This window comes from Pan paniscus, chromosome 11 (assembly GCF_029289425.2).
Source record: "Pan paniscus chromosome 11, NHGRI_mPanPan1-v2.0_pri, whole genome shotgun sequence".
Lineage (NCBI taxonomy): Eukaryota > Metazoa > Chordata > Mammalia > Primates > Hominidae > Pan > Pan paniscus.
In genome coordinates, this window is record NC_073260.2 from 102456977 (window position 1) to 102477465 (window position 20489).

The following is a 20489-nucleotide window of genomic DNA, read 5'->3' on the forward strand; positions in this document are numbered from 1 at the left end:
TCCACATAGTTCCGTGTGATTGGAGATGGAATGCCAGTGGGACAGGGCCAGGGTCATGGTGAAAAATTGGAGAGGTGGCCAGAGACAAATAACAAAGGACCTTGAGAGGTCATACTATATATCTTGTATTTTAACCAGAAGGCACTACTGGGAGCTACTGCAGGATTTTAAGCAGGGAATAACAAGATCAGATTTAAGTTGTAGAAAAGTCACTCTCATACCTATGTAGATCATGGATTTGAGCACTGTGTCCATAGCACCTTCCATACCATAGTGCGTTAGGCATCTGTGTGTCTCCACACTAAGCTGTAACCTCAATGAGGGGAGGGAGCATGTCTGTTTCTCATTATTATATCTCTGGTACCTAGAACAATGCCAAGTTCATAGTCAGGAATGAACGAATGGTGTCCAATCTCATTCATCTTTTTCTCTCTAATGCTCACACAGTACTTACTGCAATGTAGGTAATAGATAAAGGTCTGCTGAATAAATGAATAAATGCTAACTTCTGCCTCACTCTCCAGTTCCATCTCTCAACATTACCCAACATTTGTCCTATAACAATAAAATTGTATAGCTTTCCCAGATGCACTGTATTGTTTGCCTTACATGTGCTATTCCCTCTGATTAGAATTCCCTACCCCTATCTCCTATCTATCTAGTGAATTTCAATTATGTCTCAACACTCAGCTTAGATTTGACCCAGAGGGGAGAAGCTTTTTGTAATACCAGTACCTCCCACCACCATGCTGACCCACAAAAGGCTCCTCTTCATCTACTTGCTGCTTGGTTCTGGCTGTGTACTTTATCATTTATATGGTTTTTATTACATTCATCACTTTGCACTATAATTTATTTGTGTATAGCTCTAGATTTTGAGCTTCTAGAAGGCAAAGACTGTCCTATTTTGCTTCCTCAACACAGTTCCCAGCCTAAGCCTCAATCATAAAGAAGATTCAAATAATGTCTTTGTGGAATTTAATTGTCAATTTCTTGAAGTTAATTATATTCCATCACCTCTGAATTTGATTCATGGTTTAATCTTCAATATATAAATCAGTTTTTTCTTTTCATATTCTAAAGTCATCTCAGGCTACCATTAGCAAGAATGCTTGGAGTTGGAAAATATTTCTTTGGTTCACATAATCTATTGCCTTTGTGATTTCCTATCTGTCCTCTCAACTTTCGTGTCTGAGTCTCATAAAATAGCCCATTCATCTTTCGTTTTATTTGCCTTTCACAGTCCTTATCCAAACTATCTTGTCAGAAGCTTAAAGGGGTCACAACTGTACATAGCATTCTAGGGACAAACACAAGCTTCCTATCATTGTACAAATGAAGAGTAATGTGTTTTTGTCTCATTTTCAAAATTTTTCCAGTGACAATCATGATTTTGTTGGCTTTTGAATTAGAAACAATAGTTTGAATCAGAATCTTTGCAATAACTGGTCAGTCTCCTTTTCATAAACAAGAGCTCAATGTGCAGTGCAGAGGTCTCTTTTCCCTTAAGTATCTCTTTTCCTTAGTGTGATCATGGGCACTCTCCACTATTTGCAAGAGTTTCTTCCAACTCTGGTTACCAGGATCCGTCCTACATGACACAGTGTGCAACTCACTCCCTCCAACTAAAATATATGAAAAAAACTAGAAATTGATTCTCTTTCAGTTTTTTCTAAAATTAATCATTTTACATTTTGTATCTAATTTCCACCCTCAAGGTAAAATAATTATCATTAGCATGTGCAGAGTGCTAGATTTGTGAAACACTGTTTTAAGTCATTTATACTATGTAAATGACACAGTCATTTTAATCCTCACAAAATCTCTCTGATAGCCACAATATTTTATCCCTATTTTACAAATGAATAAACTGAGGCACAGAGCAATTGAGTAATTTGCCATAAGTCACAAAACTAGCATGTGGCAGAATGGAAATTTTAACCCATATAGCCTGACTCTGCATAAAGCTGGAGTTTGGTGGAGACAGAAGGAAAGAGAAAAGAGAGTTTTATCTGAGCCTTTCCAATATCAGTGTCACTTAGGGTGGGTATCTAAACTTGCTGAGCCTCAATGTTGACATCTGTAATGTAAAGATAGAAATAGACACCTCATGGTTTGTTGACTGTAGTAAATATAACCTCACATGTAAAGTATCTGGCTGACTAAAAGTGCATAACAAATGTTGCTTCTTACCCTATTTTTAGGTCATGACAACCACTTTAAAGTCACTATTGAAAACCATAAAGTTTCCCTTCCCAGCCCTATCCTGTACTAACTGCATGAACTGAAGCTCCTGTTTCCTTTCTTGTAATCTGGCAGTCATAAAACCCATTACGAGGATTAAATGAGATCATGTTTGAAAGGCAATTAGCACAGTGCCTGGCATATGGTAAATGCTCAATAAATGGCAGCAACTATAGCAGTAGTGATGATAAGGAAGAGGACAGGATTAGGAAGGATTATGTTGATAATGTCTTCAGCTTGATTCTCCCTTCTTACCTAAAAAAAACTACCATCTGTCCTCTAGAGCTATAAGAAATGCAAATGCTGTTCACAGTTAACTTCTTCAGGGAGGGAAACGACTTGAATCCTCAGAGACTAACTCTCTAGGACAACAGTTTTAACCTTCTAGCACATAAAATAATCTGTGGCATTTAATAAGATGTCAAATAGCAGGGAACCATTCAGAAATTCTGGCCAATAGAAAAGTTCTATGGCCTAGAAACCCAGACATTTAGAGTCTGAACCAGCTCTTGGCAATTTTGAGTTGGTAGCTCTGGGACCACACTAAAAACACTGCCCTAGGATTAAATCAGTGTATTTATTTCTTTAAACCAACATCATTTTTAAGAATCTAAATGGGATTTTCAGTAAGATTTAAGACTAACTTTTGTTTTAAGAGGGATTATTTATAAGGAAACATTTATCATCATTCACCAACTTAAAGTATTTGCAAATATAACACACTTTATTGACAATAAAATCAATAACAAAATAGACACTCCTTTGACAAATGCATGTGTGTGTTCACATGACAGCCTTAAAAGAACTTTTAGTCTATTTTTATTATCCCATACAATCTAGTCTTAGATTTCAGTCCCTGCTAGAATATATATAGTCACATCAAATATATACCAATTGTTACATAAAGGATGATGGGTTGATGTTTTCTGTAAACCACAAAGGGCTAATCATGTTTCATTTAAACTACATTTCTCACACATTCATCAGAAATGTTTTAATGCACTTCAGAAAGTTCACCCAATGAACACCTCCAATATTAGTAAAAAAAAAATTAAAAATGTATGCATGGAGAGTATCACTTCATAGATTCAGAAGTTGAGGAAGGGAGAGTTTACATTTTCAGAGCCCACAAAGAAAGTAAGCATTATAATTTAATTGTCATCAAACTGATTCTGTGCTCAAATCCCTGGAACACGTTTGCCATCAACTAAATTTAGTCAATCTTTGTTTGCTTTGGAAAAATAAATTTTGAATAAACAGAATTTTCATATTTCATTTGTGGCTACTACTACAGTTTCATGATATTATTAAGAAATTAAATCTGAAGCTGGCGTGGTAGCTCACGCCTGTAATCCCCGCACTTTAGGAGGCCGAGGTGGATGGATCAACTGAGGTCAGGAGTTAGAGGCCAGCCTGGACAACATGGCAAAACCAAAAAAAGAACACAAAACAAAACAAAAAATACCACAAAAATTAACCAGATGTGGTGGCCTGCACCCGTAGTCCCACCTACTTGGGAGGTGGAGGCTGCAGTGAGCTGAGATCATGCCACTGCACTCCAGCCTGGGCAACAGAATGAGACTCTGTCTCAAAAAAAAAAAAAAAAAAAGAAATTAAATCTGAAATCCTTCTAGAGACAAATTTAAGCTCACAAGCCACTGCGGCAGATAACTTCTTCTTTACTGACCTGAAATAAAGACATTTGATACTTGAGACACTTGATAACTTTTAGATGTCTCTAGCCAAGCCATGAGTAAACTAAAAACTAAAGGAAACTGGTGGGTGTTTTGTAATACAAAACAAGTAACTTCACTTGCAGATACCGAACATCTAAGCTTTTATGAAGTTTTTCTAACATTTTTCTAACATTTTTTATGTAAATAATTGTATCAGGTGAATATCACCAATTCAAGATTTTTTTCTCTTCAACATTACGTTGATCAAGTACTTTTAAGTCAAACATTCCTTTCAATGGTTGGAAGCAACATGTTAGAATTTAGTCATTTATAGGGGGGTGGAGCCAAGATGGCCGAATAGGAACAGCTCCAGTCTACAGCTCCCAGTGTGAGCGACGCAGAAGATGGGTGATTTCTGCATTTCCAACTAAGGTACCAGGTTCATCTCACTTGGGAATGTTGGAAAGTGGGTGCAGGACAGAGGGTGCAGTGCACCGAGGGTGAGCCAAAGCAGGGCGAGGCATTGCCTCACCCGGGAAGCGCAAGGGATCAGGGAATTCCCTTTCCTAGTCAAAGAAAGGGGTGACAGACAGCACCTGGAAAATTGGGTCACTCCCACACTAATACTGTGCTTTTCCAGTGGTCTTAGCAAACAGCAAACCAGGAGATTATATCCCACACATAGCTTGGAGGGTCCCACGCCCATGGACCCTAGCTTATTGCTAACACAGCAGTCTGAGATCGAACTGCAAGGCAGCAGCGAGGCTAGGGGAGGGGTGCCCGCCATTGCTGAGGCTTCAGTAGGTAAACAAAGCGGCCAGGAAGCTCGAACTGGGTGAAGCCCACTGCAGCTCAAGGAGGCCTGCCTGCCTCTGTAGACTCCACCTCTGGGGGCAGGGCATTGCCAAACAAAAGGCAGCAGAATCCTCTGCAGACTTAAATGTCCCTGTCTGACAGCTTTGAAGAGAGTAGTGGTTCTCCCAGCACGCAGTTGGAGATCTGAGAACAGACAGACTGCCTCCTCAAGTGGGTCGCTGACCCCCAAGTAGCCTAACTGGGAGGCACCCCCCAGTAGGGCAGACTGACACCTCACACAGCCAGGTACTCGTCTGAGACAAAACTTCCAGAGGAATGACCAGGCAGCAATATTTGCTGTTCAACAATATCCGCTGTTCTGCAGCCTCCGCTCCTGATACCCAGGCAAACAGCATCTGGAGTGGACCTCCAGCAAACTCCAACAGACCTGCAGCTGAGGGTCCTGACTGGTAGAAGGAAAACTAACAAGCAGAAAGGACATCCACACCAAAACCCCATCTGTACGTCACCATCATCAAACACCAAAGGTAGATAAAACCACAAAGATGCGAAAAAACAGAGCAGAAAAACTGGAAACTCTAAAAATCAGAGTGCCTCTCCTCCTCCAAAGGAATGCAGCTCCTCACCAGCAGTGGAACAAAGCTGGATGGAGAATGACTTTGACGAGTTGAGAGAAGAAGGCTTCAGATGATCAAACTACTCCAAGCTAAAGGAGGAAGTTCGAACCCATGGCAAAGAAGTTAAAAACCTTGAAAACAAATTAGACGAATGGCTAACTAGAATAACCAACGCAGAGAAGGCTTTAAAGGACCTGACGGAGCTGAAAACCAAGGCACGAGAACTACATGACGAATGCACAAGCCTCAGTAGCCGATTCGATCAACTGGAAGAAAGGGTATCAGTGATGGAAGATCAAATGAATGAAATGAAGCAAGAAGTTTAGAGGAAAAAGAATAAAAAGAAACAAACAAAGCCTCCAAGAAATATGGGACTATGTGAAAAGACCAAATCTACGTCTGATTGGAGTACCTGAAAGTGATGGGCAGAATGGAACCAAGTTGGAAAACACTCTGCAGGATATTATCCAGGAGAACTTCCCCAATCTAGCAAGGCAGGCCAACATTCAAATTCAGGAAATACAGAGAACGCCACAAAGATATTCCTCGAGAAGAGCAACTCCAAGACACATAATTGTCAGATTCACCAAAGTTGAAATGAAGGAAAAAATGTTAAGGGCAGCCAGAGAGAAAGGTCGGGTTACCCACAAAGGGAAGCCCATCAGACTAACAGCTGATCTCTTGGTAGAAACTCTACAAGCCAGAAGAGAGTGGGGGCCAATATTCAACATTCTTAAAGAAAAGAATTTTCAACCCAGAATTTCATATCCAGCCAAACTAAGCTTCATAAGTGAAGGAGAAATAAAATACTTCACAGAAAAGCAAATGCTGAGAGATTTTGTCACCACCAGGCCTGCCCTAAAAGAGCTCCTGAAGAAAGCACTGAACATGGAAAGCAACAACCACTACCAGCCACTGCAAAAACATGCCAAATTGTAAAGACCATCAAGGCTAGGAAGAAACTTCATCAACTAATGAGCAAAATAACCAGCTAACATCATAATGACAGGATCAAATTCACACATAACATATTAACCTTAAATGTAAATGGGCTAAATGCTCCACTTAAAAGACACAGACTGGCAAATTGGATAAAGAGCCAAGACCCATCAGTGTGCTGTATTCAGGAATCCCATCTCATGTGCAGAAACACACATAGGCTCAAAATAAAGGGATGGAGGAAGATCTACCAAGCAAATGGAAAACAAAAAAAGGCAGGGGTTGCAATCCTAGTCTCTGATAAAACAGACTTTAAACCAACAAAATCAAAAGAGACAAAGAAGGCCACTACATAATGGTAAGGGATCAATTCAACAAGAAGAGCTAACTCTCCTAAATCTGTATGCACCCAATACAGGAGCACCCAGATTCATAAAGCAAGTCCTTAGAAACCTACAAGGAGACTTAGACTCCCACACAATAATAATGGGAGACTTTAACACCCCACTGTCAACATTAGACAGATCAACGAGACAGAAAGTTAACAAGGATATCCAGGAATTGAAGTCAGCTCTGCACCAAGCGGACCTAATAAACATCTACAGAACTCTCCACCCCAAAACAACAGAATATACATTCTTCTCAGAACCACACTGCACTTATTCCAAAATTGACCACATAGTTGGAAGTAAAGCACTCCTCAGCAAATGTAAAAGAACAGAAATTATAACAAACTGTCTCTCAGACCACAGTGCAATCAAACTAGAACTCAAGATTAAGAAACCCACTCAAAACCGCTCACCTACATGGAAACTGAACTACCTGCTCCTGAATGACTACCAGGTACATAACAAAATGAAGGCAGAAATAAAGATGTTTTTTGAAACCAAAGACAACAAAGACACAACATACCAGAATCTCTGGGACACATTCAAAGCACTGTGTAGAGGGAAATTTATAGCACTAAATGCCCACAAGAGAAAGCAGCAAAAATCTAAAATTGACACCCTAACATCACAATTAAAAGAACTATAGAAGCAAGAGCAAACAGATTCAAAAGCTAGCAGAAGGCAAGAAACAACTAAGATCAGAGCAGAACTGAAGGAAATAGAGACACAAAAAACCCTCCAGAAAATCAATGAATCCAGGAGCTGGTTTTTTGAAAAGATCAACAAAATTGATAGACCACTAGCAAGATTAATAAAGAAGAAAAGAGAGAAGAATCAAATAGACACAATAAAAAATTAAAAGGGGATATCACCACCAATCCCACAGAAATACAAACTACCATCAGAGAATACTATAAACACCTCTACGCAAATAAACTAGAAAATCTAGAAGAAATGGATAAATTCCTCAACACATACATCCTCTCAAGACTAAACCATGAAGAAGTTGAATCTCTGAATAAACCAATAACAGGCTCTAAAATTGAGGCAATAATTAATAGCTTACCAACCAAAAAAAGTCCAGGACCAGATGGATTCACAGCCAATTTCTAACAGAGGTACAAAGAGGAGCTGGTACCATTCCTTCTGAAACTATTCCATTCAATAGAAACAGAGGGAATTCTCCCTAACTCATTTTATGAGGCCAGAATCATCCTGATACCAAAGCCTGGCAGAGACACAACAAAAAAAAAGAGAATCTTAGACCAATATCCCTGATGAACATCGATGCAAAAATCTTCAATAAAATACTGGCAAACTGAATCCAGTAGCACACCAAAAGGCTTATCCACCATGATCAAGTGGGCTTCATCCCTGGGATGCAAGGCTTGTTCAACATACGCAAATCAATAAACATAATCCAGCATATAAACAGAACCAACAACAAAAACCATATGATAATCTCAATGGATGCAGAAAAGGCCTTTGACAAAATTCAACAACCTTCATGCTAAAAACTCTCAATAAATTAGGTATTGATGGGATGTATCTCAAAATAATAAGAGCTATCTATAACAAAACCACAGCCAATATCATACTGAATGGGCAAAAACTGGAAGCATTCCCTTTGAAAACTGGCACAAGACAGGGATGCCCTCTCTCACCACTCCTATTCAACATAGTGTTGGAAGTTCTGGCCAGGGCAATCAGGCAGGAGAAGGAAATAAATAGTATTCAATTAGGAAAAGAGGAAGTCAAATTGTCCCTGTTTGCAGATGACATGATTGTATATCTAGAAAACCCCATCATCTCAGCCAAAATCTCCTCAAGCTGATAAGCAACTTCAGCAAAGTCTCAGGATAAAAAATCAATGTGCGAAAATCACAAGCATTCTTATACACCAATAACAGACAGAGAGCCAAATCATGAGTGAACTCCCATTCACAATTCCTTCAAAGAGAATAAAATACCTAGAAATCCAACTTGCAAGGGATGTGAAGGACCTCTTCAAGGAGAACTACAAACCACTGCTCAATGAAATAAAAGAGGATACAAACAAATGGAAGAACATTCCATGCTCATGGGTAGGAAGAATCAATAACATGAAAATGGCCATACTGCCCACAGTAATTTATAGATTCAATGCCATCCCCATCAAGCTACCAATGACTTTCTTCACAGAACTGGAAAAAACTACTTTAAAGTTCATATGGAACGAAAAAAGAGCCCGCATTGCCAAGTCAATCCTAAGCCAAAAGAACAAAGCTGGAGGCATCACGCTACCTGACTTCAAACTATACTACAAAACTACAGTAAACAAAACAGCATGGTACTGGTACCAAAACAGAGATATAGACCAATGGAACAGAACAAAGCCCTCAGAAATAATGCCACATATCTACAACAATCTGATCTTTGACAAACCTGATAAAAACAAGCAATGGGGAAAGGATTCCCTATTTAATAAATGGTGCTGGGAAAACTGGCTAGCCATATGTAGAAAGCTGAAACTGGATCCTTTCCTTACACCTTATACAAAAATTAGTTCAAGATGGATTAAAGACTTAAATGTTAGACCTAAAACTATAAAAACCCTAGACAAAAACCTAGGCAATACCATTCAGGACATAGGCATGGGCAAGGACTTCATGTCTAAAACACCAAAAGCAATGGCAACAAAAGCCAAAATTGACAAATGGGATCTAATTAAACTAAAGAACTTCTGCACAGCAAAAGAAACTACCATCAGAGTGAACAGCCAACCTACAGAATGGGAGAAAATATTTGCAATCTACTCATCCAACAAAGGGCTAATATCCAGAATCTACAATGAATTCAAACAAATTTACAAGAAAAACAAACAGCCCCATCAAAAAGTGGGCGAAGGATATGAACAGACAGTTCTCAAAAGAAGACATTTATGCAGCCAAAAGACACATGAAAAAATGCTCATCATCACTGGCCATCAGAGAAATGCAAATCAAAACCACAATGAGATACCATCTGACACCAGTTAGAATGGCAATCATTAAAAAGTCAAGAAACAACAGGTGCTGGAGAGGATGTGGAGAAATAGGAACACTTTTACACTGCTGGTGGGACTGTAAACTAGTTCAACCATTGTGGAAATCTGTGTGATGATTCCTCAGGGATCTAGAACTAGAAATACCATTTGACCCAGCCATCCCATTACTGGGTATATACCCAAAGGATTATAAATCATGCTGCTATAAATACACATGCACACGTATGTTTATTGTGGCACTATTGACCATAGCAAAGACTTGGAACCAAGCCAAATGTCCAACAATGATAGAGTGGATTAAGAAAATGTGGCACATATACACCATGGAATACTATGCAGCCATAAAAAAGGATGAGTTCATGTCCTTTGTGGGGACATGGATGAAGCTGGAAATCATCATTCTCAGCAAACTATCACAAGGACAAAAAACCAAACACCGCATGTTCTCACTCATACGTGGGAATTGAACAATGAGAACAAATGGACACAGGAAGGGGAACATCACACACCAGGGCCTGTTGTGGGGTGGGGGGAGGGGGGAGGGATAGCATTAGGAGAGATACCTAATATTAAATGACGAGTTACTGGGTGCAGCACACCAACATGGCACATGTATACATATGTAACAAAACTGCACATTGTGCACACGTACCCTAAAACTTAAAGTATAATTAAAAAAAAGAATTTAGTAATTTATAAATGTTTGAAATTAATCATTGGCTCAATCTAATACCAAATTAAAAAGAAAAGTAAGACGTCTGCTGGGGGGCAAAGTAGCTCATGCCTATAACTCCAGCACTTTGGGAGGCTGAGGTAGGAGGATCACTGGAGCCCAGGAGTTCAAGACCAGCCTCAGCAACATGGAGAAAACTTGTCCCTACAAAATAAGGGGAAAAAAAGGAAAAGAAAGAAATTAGCCAGGCATGGTGGCATGTGCCTATAGTCCCAGTTACTTGGGAGGCAGAGGTGGGAAGATCACTTGAATCTGGGTAGATCAAGGCTGCAGTGAGCTGTGATTGAGCCACTCCGCTCCAGCCTGGGTGACAGAGTGAGACCCTTTAAAAAAAAAAAAAGTTTAGTAAGTTTTTGTGGTTCTTAATATAAAGCAAGTAACTTCACTTGAAGATAATGAACATCTTACCTATGAAATTTTTCTAATTTTTTTAACATTTGTTATGTAAATAATTGTATCAGATAAATATCATCAATTCAAGATTTTGTCTTCAACATTACTTTGATCAAGTATCCACTGAAATTTGCTCCAAATACTATTCTGGGTCTTATTACATAGTTAATGTGTTAGTCCTACAGTTGAATTTTTAACTATTATCTTTTGAAATTAGAGATTGAAGTGATCTACCTAATCTTGTTGCTCATCCTGTGCCTTTTAAAGGAAAAATTATTTGGCTAGAAAAATGTCAGGGGGTGTTTTTAAAACTCATGGACCCTCATAAATTAGAATCATGTGATATTTTTGCACAGTTGACAATGTGAAAAACAAATGCCAAGTCTTTGGGTTTCTCTTTGGCTGGACAAGCAGGTGTGTGGTATGCTGCTGATGCTGATCCATCCAGACACTCAAGTTCAGACAAAGGCAATCCAAAGTTCCCAGTCACTTCTGTTTATTTTAGCAAAGGGACTCATGTGAACTCCACCCAGGCCTGGGAGTCTGCTTACCCAGGAATAATTTTTACTAGGTACATACAGTGGTGTTTCAAAGTTCATAAGGTTGACTTTATAGGGTTGGGTGATTTTCTTTTATAGAGCCTGACCTCATTTCTTGACGCCTCCTGGAAGGCAATATCACTGTAACTTATGTCTATTTAAAGTAGCTATTGAGAGGACAGTAATTCTCCACTTTGGTGTATTTAAATTAACATACCACTCTTACTAATTGATAGAAATATTCAAAACCATGTTTTGCACTTAACCGCAGTTGGGAGTGAAGTGAATCACACGGTAACTTGTTAGAGAACACATGTAAAATATACAGAATGCTGGTTCTTAGCCTAGGGCCTGTGAACCTACTGACCTTCTGTGGCAATTCTGTGTGTGTGTGTGTGTGTGTGTGCTTGCACATTTGTGTATGTGTGCAATTGTGCATTCTCCTGAGTAGAAGAACCATGGTTTTCCAGAAATTCTCAATGGGGCACATGATTCCAAAAAGGTAAATACCACTGACATGGAGAGAATAATAAATTATTACTTGTCCTTGCTTCAATATCAAGTATAATAAAACATTGCAACATTCGCTTCTTACGACCTTTCATAATCCCAGCAATCGAAGGCTGATTGCTCTTTAAGCCCTTCTCTTCTCCTCAGGGTTTCCTGGAGCTTCACTCCAGTATGTATTGTTTGGGATGCCAGGCCTAAGTCACCTCCAAGGGGAAACAGAGCACACCAGATGATTTTAGAAGTCACAGCATGACATTTAGATAAATTCATATATTAACAGATATCCTCCTTTCTTTTAGTTCTTCTGATTGTGGCAAGGAAATAGTCTCAGTCAGTGGAAGGATTATTTTACCACTTCTATAACACTCCCTAGTCTCTCCTTTCAACAGAGACAGCAAGCCACAAGCTCAGAGTCTTCATAGGAAACTATATCTGGCAAATATTTAATAACATTATTTCACTCATGGCATTTCTTTTTATGACAATCTTCTATTTAAGGCAAATGATATCGGTTTTCAATTTATAGTTAGTGAAAAAGTTTCTCTTCAAAATAAATGGATGTAATTTTTTAAAGGAGAGACAACTTAAGGAAAAATATTTCTATTAGTGCAGATGATACAAGGATATGACAAAATCAAAGAAGTGGTATGCAAATGACAGAAATTAGGTAAACATCAGACTAAACAATTGCTAATCAAGTCATGCTTTTATTTTCAAAAGATTGACAGTCTATTCAATTTATTTAGGACAAATATTATAATCAGCAATAGAAATTTCCACTAGGCATTTCTGAAAAATAAGCATAAACTGTGAGAGATGCATTTAGCATTGATTAGTTAGGATGTTTTCAGGTACTTGTAATAGAAAACACAACTAAAAGCATCTTTAAAAAACTAAGGATTATTTCCTGATGGTTCCAGGGTAGATTCAGTCAATGGTTCAATGTCATCAGGGATCCAGTTTCTTGCTATACTGTCCTCTGCCACCGGTAGCATGTAATTGTGTCCTCAGACTTGTCCCCTCATGGTCTGAAGATGGCTTCCATAGCACCAACTCTTCACCCAACAGTGACCAGAGTCAAGAAAGTATAAACCACAACTTTTTGGTCCCCTTCAAGGGGAAAGTTTACCCTTACCTCAAAGTTTCCCATATTTGCCCTCCCATTTCATAAGCAAAGTTGCACCTCTTCTCCATATCTAAATCAAACATTTCCAAGAAAAAGGGGAGTTACCACCATGGCCTTAGGCTACTCCTGATTCACTACAGGGGCTCAGGAGGGGCCAAAGATCATGTGACTAGTAACTGACCAATAATGGGGTTCTCTTGGCAAGGAAGTATGAAGAAAACTTCCCTGCGTAGGCAATTCACATGGCTTGCCATAGCGTGCATTAACATAGGTTGTAACAATTCTGGGGGGGCACAGAGAGGCTGATAATTAATGTTGGAAAAAATATTATTCAGAATCACAAATAAGTAATACAAATCTGGGCCATATTGATAAAATACACACAGTAGATACAGTTTGGAAACTAATCATTTAAGGTTCCAGATAAAATATGATCTCAAAATAAATAAATGGATAGATAAATAAATAATCTCTGGGGTTCAAAAAATATTGATTGGCTGGTAATCATTCTCCCCTATCCCAGCTGCCTCAGACCCTATGAGCAGGAGAAAGATAAGATAGGGCAAACCAGGACAATAAAGATGTGGGTTACTGTTATTGTTTTTAAGAATTTCATATTTTCTAAAAGCTTCAGAGAAGTCATGGGAAAAAAAGAAGAATATTATTGAACTCTAGTAGACATTTTCACTTTTTAACTTTCAACTTACATGTGAGATAAGTGAGGGGCATCTTCATCTCAAGTGTGCTTGGGACTTGTAAATGTTTTAATCTGGCCCTGACGGGTAAATTTCTCTCCAAAAAAAACTGAGGTTAGATATAAACTTCCAACTCACCTTTCTCAAGTTACTTGTGTTTTAAATACTTTTAATTATTCTACTTTTTAAGCATAATTCTTGGCTTTATTCTCTACTCCAAAAGGAGCAGAATAAAATAAATGGCTGAGTAGGATCTGAACTGAGATATGAGAAGAGAGGAAGGGCCATTAAACAAACACTGATCAAGTTCCTTGGGGCTATCAAGTTCTTTGTATCTATTCTGATTTTCATCTCAGTAATAACTCTACCACATTGAGATTTTTATTCCAATTTTAAATATGTAGAATTAAGGGATAGAGTAGGAGAGTGATTTGATAAAGTTTATAAATCTAGCAATAGCAGAATGAAGATTTAAATTCTGGAAGTTTGAATCTTCTGACCCTCAAGGTTCATCTTCTTTCTATTGAACTATCCTGCCTCTCGAGGGTTTGTGTTGCCAAATACTTAAGGACAAAATCAAGAGATTGTGAAATTGAATCAAAGAAATGGGCTACGAGATGCAAAGAAACAGAAAAACAAGTCAAAACCTAATCCAGGCAACAAACAGACATTTGGCACAGGAGACCTGGACACTTGTCTAGACATGGTCAGAGAAAGGAGGGAGGTCAAGGATCAGTAGTGACTCCAAGATACCCTGAGATATAAAGAGAGGGACTTTTTTTTTTTTGAGACGGAGTCTCGCTCTGTCGCCCCGGCTGGAGTGCAGTGGCACGATCTCGGCTCACTGCAAGCTGCTCCTCCAGGATTCACGCCATTCTCCTGCCTCAGCTTCCCGAGTACCTGGGACTACAGGGGCCCGCCACCACACCTGGCTAATTTTTTGTATTTTTTAGTAGAGACGGGGTTTCACCGTGTTAGCCAGGGTGGTCTTGATCTCCTGACCTCGTGATCCGCCCGCCTCGGCCTCCCAAAGTGCTGGGAATTACAGGCGTGAGCCACCGCGCCCGGCCAGAGAGGGAACTTTTATATATTCCTTGGTGTGGGGCCAGAACAAGATGTAGGTGTGGCTAGGTCCTTGGGATAAACAGGCACACCTGAGGAATAAGGAATGCACTTGGCAGGGTGGGGTTGGGATAAGCATACCTTGAGGGTGAGCTTGCTTTTTCCCAGTTAGGTGAGATTTCCTTTACCTCATACAAATTAATCTGTGGGCAAACTAGCTACCTAACTCTTAATTAACTGATAAACTTTTTTCTCCTTGATCATAACCCAAGTATTGGAAATGTATAAAGAAGTTCTTTATAGATAGAAGTTCTTTTTGTCATGCATTTTAGTAACCACAGTTTATTGGGGATTATCAAAGCTATGAGAATGTTACCATATTTGAGTTCTCTGTGGAAAAATGTTCACTCTACTAACATTTCTCCTGTTCTCATACCAAAACACTGTGCTGGGGTTGCCTGAGTTGTCGTCTGGGTGTTCGTGTTATCTTAGATATCTGTCACTTATGGAGATTAAGTATCATATTACAGCTGCTGGCTCAGATGATTCCACAATTTCAGCTGTATGACTCAGCTTGTGGAAAAGAATGCAATTTCTTTAGTGTATCAGTTTTAACCAGCCAGTCTTCATAATGAATGCCCTGTGCATTTTTCACAGCCCTACTCATTCTTACAGTGCTACCAAGAAGACATGGCAAATGTCTGTATTTACCTAAACCTAAAGATAAACAATGTTACTGCTGAGACATATTTTCAATCTGGGATTACCAAGAACCCATTTTAGTTTCAACCCAAAGTTGGATATGCCCCACAAAACAATTTGGGAGGTCAAATCATGCAACAGAACTCCCAGAGACAAAAACCAATATCACACCCCTGCCCACCCCCTTTCTCTGAGAGTAAAAAAAATGTAGCCTACCCACATGCTGTTAGACAAAGGCTGAAAGGTTCTTTGATCAGGCCAATACTCTGCTCCCTGGGAAGTACACAAACTCTTCTATTAAATATAATTTACTACATGGCCAATTTCTCAAGAGAAATTCAACTGCGTTTTAAATAAAGTTTTCTGTATTTAAACATAATATAAAATTAACCTGCAAAATTTAATAGTGGTAGATTATATTGCTTCTTTTACAAAGGTAATATAGAAGTTGTCATGCCTGACCTAGGAACAGCCCTTTTGTGAAATAGCCCTAAAGCTCTAAGCCTACAGTCAGAAAGAGACTTGGGCTCAAATTCTGGCTCAATTATTTGACTATATTACCTTGGGTGTGTTACATAACCTGCCTAAATCTCTTCATCTAAAACACAGGAAAAATAAATTTTACTTTAACAATTGTTGGTGTGAATCCAATGAAATGGTGCAAGTAACTACTTACAACAATGCATGAATCTTAAGGAACTGTTAAGAAAGGTAATGTAAATTTTAAAAGCAAAAGTTTCAATCAATGGTCAGAAAGAGATTTAAGATCACAAAGATGTAAAGTGATTAATTATTGAGGGAAAACTGATGTTTTAAGTATTTTGAAAATTCCATGTAATATATAGCGCCATCACCACCCAAACACCAGTGTCCTCCATATCTAAATCTACAGCCTTGACCTCTGTTCTAAGCGTTAGACTCTAATATCCAACTAAATCCACAGGACCAGTCCATCTCAACACATCCAAAACTGAACTCAACATCTTACCTACCCTCCAAAAACTTCACTGAGTCACAAAATTCAGAAACCTGGATGCCACCCTAAAATCTTTTCTTTCTCTCATGCTCCACCCCAAACATCTAACTATAGGCTGATCGAGCTGTGGTTCTTGAACCTGGCAGAGCTTCAGCATCACCTAGGGTGCTTTATAAGAATACCAAGTTGTATTCCAGAGATTCTGATTCAGAATATTCAAGGTATGCCATGGGAATCTTCATTCAAAAATAAAAACAAAACCTCCATGAGAACTGGCTACTCACTGAGATTTGGGAGCCACTGTTGTAGTATACCTTCTTACCATATCTCATATCTGTACCTTCCTCTCTGTCCCAGCGGCAGCATTCTTACCTCTGACCCTCCTGTCTCTCTTGAATGAAATCATTCCATAAGTGGGCACTCTGCATCCCCTACACTCCATCCCATTAATTCATCCTTCCCAGTGCTTCCAGATCCATTTATCTAAACCCAGCCTTCAGAGAAAAATACATCTAAATTCAAATCCCTGCTTTGCTCATTACCAGGTCTATAGCCTTGAGCAAGTTAGTTCATCTCTGTATGATGCAATTTTCTCATGAGAAAAATGGGAATCTATTAAATGTGATTTAGATGGGATAACATATGTATAGTTCTTAGTACAGGGCATGGCATATAACAAGCTATTAGTGTTATTATCATTATTGTTTTTGTTATTATGACACAAATCTAATCATGTAATTCATGTTACATGTCCTCTTCCTGCTACCAGCCTTCTTTTCTGTGACAGAACCCCAGGATTAGGCCTTCTTGATTCCAATTGGCTTTCTCAAGCCTGAACCTCTAATGATCACTGTCATGAGCCATCTTCTAATATTGCACCTGTCTTTCCAGATTTCTTTCCATGGCTTACACCTGATTATATGGCTTAGTCAAATGGAAATAGTCTAATTTGGTTTATCCCCTGCCCATGTCTGACTTACCTAACTACCAGCAAGCTAGAGTCGGGTATCCTCACTCTACATGAAGTTGGTAAACACAATCCTCTACATGTTTTCTATAGTTCCCAATTTACTACAGGTATAAAATATACATAATTATATGCTCCTCCTTAAAAATAAAGTTCTGACTAATTCCTAGCCAGTACTTAAAGCTTAAGCTCCGATAGCAGTAAAGTACTGGCTACGAATTAGTCAGAACATCAAAATCATGATACTTTTATCTATTCCTTCATTCAACAAATTTTGGAGTGCAGTGGGATTAAGATATAATGGACTCAGTTCCAAGTCTGGCTCTGTAGCTTTCCACATGTGTGATCTTGGGCAAGTTACCTAATGTCACTGGGCCTCTATATCATGATCAATAAAAGGAGGAAATAACATTTTCTGATGAAATTGATGTGAATAGTGAGCCACTAGCACACTTCATGCCTTGTACAAGAAATCAAAACACAGTTATGCTGCTACTGTTATATAAAGAGCAATAATGAGGGTGATGACAATGTCATAACATATCACTGCTTTCAAGACCCGCTATAACTAGCAGACCAGCAGAAAGAGAAAAGTACAACCAGACCAACAGGCGCAAAATTATAAAAATCAACTCTGCAGTAAGACTGGCCTGTAAGGGAAGTGATTAATCTTGTGAATTAAAATGTTAGGGAAAACAAGTGAACTGGGGACCAGTTTAAAGAGATGTCATTTTCTTAAGTATAGGTAGGTCTGGAGGATGAGACCAACAAGAGGTCAATACCTTTATCAGGGAGTAAAACTTGGGTTTCAGAAAGGTGCATGGTGGTTGAAGCAAGACCCCAGCCACAGGCTGGGGGTATATGAAGGAAAGAGGAGACAGAGTAAAAAAAACTCCTGGGAAAATACATTTGTAGAACACAACAACCCCAAAAATGATGATGATAGCCAACTTTCACTGAGTGTCCATTATGGATTGGGTGCCATGTTCTTCCTTTCTACATTTTCCCTATTTTTCATAACACTGTAAAAGATTGGGTGCCAGATGGGGAAACTGAGTCAGAGGGAAAAGTGTCAGAGATTTTTTCAAGATTACACAACTAATAGACAAGCTTCCTAGGCAGGAGTCTAATCATGAAAGCACTTGAAGGGGGAGTTTCCGCTCACTGATCATGGGCCTGTCCCAGGGGCTGTGTTGAATTAATTTGCATGCTGTGCTCAGACCCACAACTTGTTCCCATTTCTGTAATCCCTAAAATCTCTTTTCCTGGGATCAGGCCAGGCAGGGCCAAGTCTCTGGAGTAGAGAAGAACTTAGGTGACTCAAGTGTCAACTTTGGGTTGGTAATACCTAGCCTAAACAACTCTATATTTCCAAATCAGACAAGAGTTCACTCATAAATCTACTACACTCTGTCCATCACTTCAAAGTAAATAACCTCCCCAAGAATCGATTCTAGAGAGTTAATTCAAAATACTCAAGACACATTGCCTGATTAGTTATAATGTAAAAAAAAAAAAAAAAAAAAAAAGCTAAAGAACAAAATATCTGATAACATGGGAATGAATAAGTAACTTGGGGCACAACCCCATAAAAACAGTCATTAAAAACTTGTATGACAAAATGTACATGACAACTTCAAAACAACATCAAATAGACTTATGATATAAGCTACAGTTTTAAAAGGAGTCAAAATTATATTGCCATATGGACATAATTATATTTTTATTTAAAGCATAGAAAAGAACTAAAAGAAAAAAATGTACTGCAGTATGAACAAGGGTTGACTCTAGGTAGTCGGAGTGGAGATTAAACTCTTTATTTTTCTACTAGCTGACATTTTATGATATTTTTAAGAAGCATAGGCTAATTCTCATGCAAAAAAACACAAAATATTTCAAATAAAAAGAACTAGCTTCCTAAAAAGTCATAGTACTTTTGGAATAGTTTCTGAGTCTGGCTCAGCCCACCCTCCTATTTTCTTTGTCATGTAGCTATAATTCCATGACCCAGCAGTCTGGTGGCCTGTGGTCATCAGAACTATCAAGTAATTTCCCTTAAGTTTTAAAGGTTTTGCCATTTTCTCCACTACCTTACAAAAAGCCTTCAACAGGTTTTTGGCTCTGCAAACTGTCAGAAATACAGTCTTCCTTCCAACAGCCCATTTCCATAGAGTGATGTGGTAAAACACAGGACCACACAGGCAAAGCCTGGTTTTAATTGTTAAACATTTCCCATTGTGTTTGATTTTCTTCTCCCTGATGGGCTCCACTAGAACTCATCTGTAAAGCTCTCCTTAAAGACTCTCAACCCAAATAGGGCTGCCCCCGCTGCCCCTCCACAGTGTATTCTGAACAGAAGTAGCTAGGTCACAAGCTCACATCAGCCAATGATAGCTCAGAATCTTTAGCTCAGAAGGAAACGATGCCAGCTTGATCATAGTGAACACGGAAAATATCAAAGGACCCTTGTTACTCTCTTCTAGTGGTCGGTACATTTCTAAGTTTCTGTTCCAAAATACTTTGGCAGCCATTTTACTCCAGGGAGCCAGGGAGGGGAAAGTCTGTTCTTGCAACATTACCAAACAGCTTGGGGAAAACCCAATCCTTTCACACATAAACAGGGCTGGCTACATCTGACTGCACAGAGCCAGCCAAACTGGGATTCCTTAACAGCTCACGCCTTTGGTGATTATTCATTCAGTACCATCTGAGATTTAGTCAAGAGCACAAGACACCCCAAAAGGCTTCATTGAGACTGGTGTGGGACACACCTGGTTTTTCTCACCTCCTGTCTGGCCTCCTTTGATGAACAGGCAGATTCTGTAAAATTCGTTTTCATAAGGCATTGCTGCTCTGTATGACTCTACCGAAACCACACCAAAGGCATGGGGGAAGAGATATCTGGATTACTAGAAAGACACTTTGACAAACAGTAGGTTTTCAAAGAAGTGTGACAAATGCAATGTGAGGCTAGATGAACACAAGAAGATTAAGAAGAAAACAAGCTATGCCGGTGAAGAAGGGACATGTGCATCCGAGGTGAATGTCGATCAAGGATGGTGAAGGAATCAAGAGAAGAG

General features: G+C 39.0%; 1 long non-coding RNA gene across 2 annotated transcripts in view; it reads right to left on the reverse strand.

Moving 5' to 3' along the window:
• The window catches only part of LOC103783677 (uncharacterized), an 84999-nt gene that overhangs the window by 31174 nt on the left and 33336 nt on the right, over positions 1 to 20489 (reverse strand). The window contains exon 5 of one of the 2 annotated variants that reach the window (XR_010109160.1): positions 222 to 364. The exons of the other annotated variant lie outside the window; for it this stretch is intronic. This is a non-coding gene — a long non-coding RNA (uncharacterized LOC103783677). The remainder of the gene's footprint in view (positions 1 to 221; positions 365 to 20489) is intronic. 2 annotated transcript variants of the gene reach the window in all.